Raw genomic sequence first — 7,782 nt, forward strand, 5'->3', positions numbered from 1 at the left:
TATATATATATATATATATATATATATGTGTGTGTGTGTGTGCATGTATATATGCCTACACTCACACACATACATATATGCTACATGTATGTATTTGCATTTATATGTGTATTCATACATATATGTGTGTGTATATGTATGTATATATATGTGTGTGTGTATATATTTATACATACGTATATATGTGTATGTATATACATATACATATATATGATGATGATGAAACAATTTTCATATCTAATAGTGAATAGTACTACCTATATAACCGTGTGTGTGTGTGCATATATGTTTATATACACATACATGCATACATATGCACACACACACATGCACATATACATATATCAATATATATATATACATATACGCACACCTATGTATATCATCATCAATATATACATTCACACACACACATGCACATACACACACAGACACACACAGACACAAACACACACATACACAGATTTTAAAATAACAACAGGACATTTGCTGATGTCTGATGGAGAAACACAATACGGAGAATAGAATATAATTTATAATAAAATTCGTTTTGACCGGGACTTCAAGTTTCACCTGACTGGTTGTATAAGCTATGAGGCAAAAATTAAAGTTTCAAACAAAACGATTTTTATTATATATATTATATATATATACTAATATAAATAGAAAAATACTGAAAAGCATGTGTCCTGTGATCCAATAGCATCATTCACAGCCCCAACAAAAATGTGTTTTTATACATTTTTCGTTGGAAAATTTTCTTTCTGGGTTATTTCCATAAGGTAAGCCCTCAGCTTTTCTGAGTGAACTAACACATTAGCTATAACTTTACATGCATGTATATATGGGCTTAGGGGTGGCTGTGTGGTAAGTAGCTTGCTTATGAACCACATGGTTCCGGGTTCTGTTCCACTGCGTGGCACCTTGGGCAAGTGTCTTCTACTATAGCCTCGGACCGACCAAAGCCCTGTGAGTGGATTTGGTAGACGGAAACTGAAAGAAGCTCGTCGTATATATGTATATATATATGTATGTGTGTGTGTGTATATGTTTGTGTGTATATGTTTGTCCCCCCAACATCACTTGACAACCGATGATGGTGTGTTTACATCCCCGTAACTTAGCGGTTTAGCAAAAGAGAATGACAGAATAATTACTAGGCTTACAAAGAATAAGTTCTGGGGTCGATTTCTTCGACTAAAGGCGGTGCTCCATCATGGCTACAGTCAAATGATTGAAAAAGTAAAAGAGTAATTGACTAGTATATTCTTGGTTTTAGAATTTCATTGGTTTGGTGTTTACTATTGTATTTGGCATTATTTGCAATGCTTTAGACTTGTTGCAGATACTCTTTTATACACTGGATGTGAATACATAATCCTGATTCATTTGATGGTGAAAAAAATGGTGCAAAACAACATGAGGGGGTGCTGAAAAGTGCCTGGCTTTGGGTAAAAGAAAATACAAGAAGATCAGTTATTATTATTCAACATGTTCTTCCTTACTCCTGCCTCCCAAGCTTGCTCCTTCCCCTCGTACCTGCCCCACTTCTCCAACACCACAATCCTCACTGGCACCTATCATATCACTGACTCTGTATCCACCTCCAGTAATGTTATCTAATGCATCTCCTGCTCTCTCTGTCCTTCCCTGTACATTGGTCAGATGAGACGCTGCTTGGCTCACCGGTTCACTGAGCACCTCTGAAACATCAGATTTGGCAATGACACCCTGGTCTCACACCACTTCCACTCCACTGGTCATTCATTACAGCATCTGTCTGCATTTGGATTGCCTCTGCACAGCGGCCACTTGGACTCCCACCTTTGCTGTGAACAGGAAATGATCTTCTCCCTTCATTTCTTTGCTCCTTATGGTCTCAATTCGCCACCTCACTTTATCTAACACCAACCCCATATAGGTTCCTATACACATCCCACATTCAACTTCTCCTTCCCTCCACCCCCACACCAGCGCACCACCTAACTTGGTACCCTCACTACACACACCACTATACAAACACCCACGCACACTGTTCAACTCAGTACTCAGATCACATACAGCCACACACACCTTCCCACTTGCACACTTGCACCCAACACCTCTCAGTACCCACACCACACACCGTTATCCACACACCCACACACACTCTTCAATATCCTCACCATACACCACACACCATTATGCACACTCTAAACCTAACCCTAACCCATCCACCCACCCACACACACTCACATGCACATGCATTCACACACACTAACACCCAATATCTGCCTACCCCCACATATATGGTGTCTATTATTGTATTTGGCATTATTTGCAATACTTTAGACAGGTGCCAGTCATCGAATTTGGTTCAATTACGATTTCAATTTCACTTGCCTCAACAGGTCTTCGCAAGTAGAGTTTAGTGTCCAATGAAAGAAAGGTTGGCATGGGTGCCAGTCATCGAATTTGGTTCAATTTCAATATATATATATATATATATATATATATACACACACACACACACACACACACACACACACACACACACACACACACACACACACACACACACACACACACACACACACACATATATATATTGAATATATAGATATTCTCTCTAGCAAATCTCAGTCACAAGGCATTGGTCAGCTTCGTGCTCTAGTAGGAACCACTTGTCCAAGGTGGTATCCAGTGGGATGGAACCTGAAAGCCAAATAGTTCTTATTAGTCCTGAAGCCATATCTGTTCTGATAATGATAATGATGTTGATGGAGATGAAGCATGACCACAAGGCTGATGATGTTAATGTCACTGTTGCTACTGCTGCTGATGCTGACGATGATGATATTGACGACGATGATGGGTAGCAGGGGGAGTAGGTGGAGGATGATCATGAACATGAGAATGACACTTATGGTAACATGATGCTGGAAACGATACCAACAAATGGTAACATGATGCTCGAAATGATATCAACAATGCTGCTGCTACTGCTGCTGATGAAGATGATAAGCAATTTCCTCAGAGAAACTTGGACTTTCTTTATTTTTCAGTCATAAACCAATATTTCCTGTTTCTTTTTTTTTTCTTCTCTTTTCTTCTATTTTTTCTTTTTTTTGTTTTGCCTCGCCTAATAACTTCAGCACAGATTGACAAATACCGACCAAACACTGACCAGACCAGACCAGACCAGACCAGAATGGAAATGGTTTCAAACTTGACTTGTGAAGAACTGAAGAAAACTAAAGACAACCAAAGAACTAAATAAGCAACCAGTAATTGGTAACGTTATTGATCCTGTTCTCATTATCCATTCTTATCACATGTCTACATCATCTTAATCTATTCTCTGCCAGACAAACTTCAATGTCTTTTATTCAATATCCTCTTATTTGATTGCTTTATATATTTTCAATACTGTTTTCTCACCTCGATTTCTCTGTGAAAAGTGTTTTGTCCTTTTTGTTTTAGTTTCAAATTTATCTGCTATTATGTTTTCCATGAGTGCTATGATAAGAAGGACAAGATCTTTGTACTTTCTTACGAGCTGGTTTATTAGAAATTAATGGCTTCGTCAAGCATTGTCTATCCAGCTCACAGCATTTTAACTTCATACAAGTGGTCACTCCTCATTAATTGTAAATTCTTAATTAGAAAACATCTACCGTATAATCTTAACTAATGAGGAAGTCTATTCATGGTTTTTGTCAGCCTGCTAGAAATAATTGCCAAATTTTTCACAAATCATATCTAATCATCATCATCATCATCATCATCATCGTCATCATCATCGTCGTCGTCGTCGTCGTCATTGTCGTTGCCATCATCATCATCATTGCTGACACTGTCATCATCATCCTCCTTGTCCTCCTCATTGTCATTGTTGTCGTTGTCATCATCATCATCCTCATCATTGTTGTTATCATCATCATCATCATCATCTTCGTCATTGTCATTGTTGTCATCATTGTTATCATCATCATCATCATCCTCATTGACATTGTTGTTGTTGTCGTCGTTATTGTCGTCATCATCGTCATCATCATCATCATCATCATCATCGTTGTCATTGTTAGCATTGTCATCATCATCATCCTCATCATTGTCAGCATTGTCATCATCATCATCCTCATCATTGTCATTGTTATCATCATCATCATCAATGTCCTCATCATTGTCATCACCATCATTATCATTTAATGCCTATTTTCCATTCTGGTATGGCTTGGACAGTTGAATATGATCCGATGAGCCTGAGGACTTTGTCAAGCTCCAATGTCTGTTTTGGTGTGGTTTCCACAGCTGCATGCCCTTCCAAATGCTAAACACTTCACAGAGTATTCGGGGGTGCTATTTTTTGTGGCAGAGCACTTCTGAGATTGCCAGATAAGTTGAAAAACAAATAAAAAGCCCCCCACCACCACCTCGACTGAGTAATGTTGTAGCAGAGAGAGGAGTGGCTTTATACCAGTTGTTGAGAGGCCAAAGTATGATTGACGGACAGACACAGATGTCTGGCTACAGACAGGATACTGAGCTACCCTGCACTTCTTTAGAATGGTTAGGAGTTGCTTGAAGGAGAAATAAAGATGGTGATTATGAGATGTGATGGTGTACTCTCAAAGTACAAGAATATGACTACAGGAATTGAATAGAAACAAAAACTGAAAGGATATATGAGAACAAACAACAACATCAGTGATGACGATGATGACAATGACATCGACAGCAACAACAACAACAACAACAATTCATTGTGTTCTCTGTTTAAAAATGGTCAACTTTCAATCATTCCAAGTCTACATTACCCATAATACCTAATTCAAAATGGCTGTTATACCTGTGTTCTCATAACTGAGAACAAATTGCATGAGAGTGCAGAAATTTACCATCATAGGTATATATTCTCAAAGCTCCTGATTACCATAATTATTTTTCTAGTTAGGTTTGATCTGGAGTTGAACAACAAATGACTCATTACATTCTATATTTAAGAAAGGTCAACTTTCAAGCATTTCACGGCTACATTACCAATAATTACTTTTTCCAAAATGACTGCCACATGTGTCACCCTGTAACTAAATGCATTACATGAAATATAGCAACATGGCTTCACAGTTATACACCCATGACTATAAAAATAATTTTTGTTTTCTAGTTAAATCCTTACAAATTTCGAAATCAAAACTTATTTCCATTTTCTGTTGTTATGGTTACATCAATATTTAGTTCTGAGTGTTACTATCTCTCACTCCCAAGATGGCCGTTCTTACTTTATGCTTTTCAGCTTTACATATTCTCTCGAGTTGCGAATATATATATTATACAGTTGCTCACACATCAACCTTCAAATTTTGATACAAATATCTGATGGATTTGTTATTTATTTCACTTTGAAGAACATGTAACATGAGATTTAAGCTGCTTACTATATCTAACACTATATCACATATCTAATTCCTTCACTTAGGCTTTTAATAGGTTTGCTGTATTGTGAATTTAACTGAGACACACATGGACACACATATCTCTCACTGTTCCTTCCAACATTTCACATACATGCACATGCATGTGCGTACACACACACACACACACACACACACATTCACTTACTCATACACGTATATACACAATATACACACATGTGCGCTCAGTCATTCTTTCACCAAACAAGGAAGCCTCTGCATAGTTGTTCAACCTGTTAGGCATAACAGTAAAATCCTGGTAAAATACACATTGCTGTCTTAAATAAAGAATGATTACATTGGACCATGCAGTCCTACATACCTCTAACAAAAAAAAAAAGCAGACAGGATGGTCATAACTGGGAAACCTTTTATTACAGGTCTGGTCAATTAATTCTGAGCTAGGGGTAAGCAACAATTACAGGTATACATACACATATAGAATTACATCACATGCACATACAGAAATATGCATATGTATATATATATATATATATATATATATACATACTAACACACATACAGTTACTCATACATATCTTCTTCAAATGCACACACACACACACACACACACACACACACACACATATAAACATACACACATACAAGCACACACACACACACAAACATACACATATACACACAGACACATGTTCATTTACTCATTTAAGCTTTTACCAAACACAAGCGTATATATTTATATAAGGCACACACACACACACATTTACAGACATACATACATAAACACGTATTACACACTCACACACATATATACAGATATATTGATCTACTCGTATTTTTACCACACAGATGCCCCCCCCCCCTATATATATATATATATATATATATATATACACACACACACACACACATCCATGCATGATGATGATATAAGGCACTCACATGCATTCACATATATGACACATACTTACATATTAGACATTTACACACATGTACAGATACACATGCATATCTTTCCTTATTCATTCTTCACCAAACACATATGCACACATAGATGTGACACATCTGCAAACACCTATAAACACACACAGACATAATATAAGACATATGCATACATATATAAAGACATACACACATATATAAAGACATACACACATATAAACACTACAAGAACACATAACATACATATATATAAGATATATACACCTATATACAAATACATAAATATAAGATATATACATCCATATACAAATACATACTGATGAATTTACTTATTCGACACATACACACACGTTTGAAACGCATGCACATGCATATAAAACATATACATGAATAAGACACATACACAAAGATATGCGACACATACAGACATATACAGATACGCACATAGAAACATATTGATTTGCTCATTCAGTCCTTCACAAAACACCTTGAGGCGTTCTCATCCAAACTTTGGTTTCTGAAACATGTCTGTGTCTAGCACAATGCTAAATCATCCTCCCCGTGGGGATAAACAAGTTGCTATTACTGATGCCTGTAGGTGAAGTCAACAAATTATTCCTGAAAACATACAGTGCCTCTGCTATACTGAGTGAGCTCTGGTACCTTCTTACAAGAAGGTGGATTGCGTTACTGTTGGTTACTTGCGAATCGTGCCTGGTTCCGGAGACTCACGACCAAAAGGCATTATAGTTAACATCATCATGTCTTCCTTTTATTTTCTGACTCAAGTGCCAGTGTGACTGTGACGTTAAGAAGCTTTCATATGTGTGTATGTATGTATGTATGTATGTATGTATGTGTGTATGTATGTATATGTATATATACACATATATATATATATACACATATATATATGCACACATATATATACATACATATATATACATACATATATATACACACACACACATATATATATATATACATATATATACATATATATATATACATATACATATATATATATACATATATATACATATATATATGTATATATGTGTATATATACATATATATGTATTTATATATGTATATATATATGTATATATATAAAAGATAATAAGAGTGAAAAAACTACAGAAGTCTTGTGTTACATGGTTAAAGTATATATTTAAATTATGTCAGAAAAATGTTATAAAAATTTTTTGGTATATAAACATTGTATTTGGAGAAATAACCGGTTTCGTGTTGTCTCTTCAAATTTCTCTACTTCATTGTAACATGTGTTCGCTCCAGTCTGAAAAGAAGAGTTCTAGATAGGGGGAGGTAATTAGGGATTTCTTCCAGTATAAGGGAGATAATCGAAATCTAGGAGGTGGTAGAATTTGATTAATTTACCATGGTTTTGTTCTATATTTTTTTC

This window comes from Octopus bimaculoides, chromosome 1 (genome assembly GCF_001194135.2).
Source record: "Octopus bimaculoides isolate UCB-OBI-ISO-001 chromosome 1, ASM119413v2, whole genome shotgun sequence".
Classification (NCBI taxonomy): Eukaryota; Metazoa; Mollusca; class Cephalopoda; order Octopoda; family Octopodidae; genus Octopus; species Octopus bimaculoides.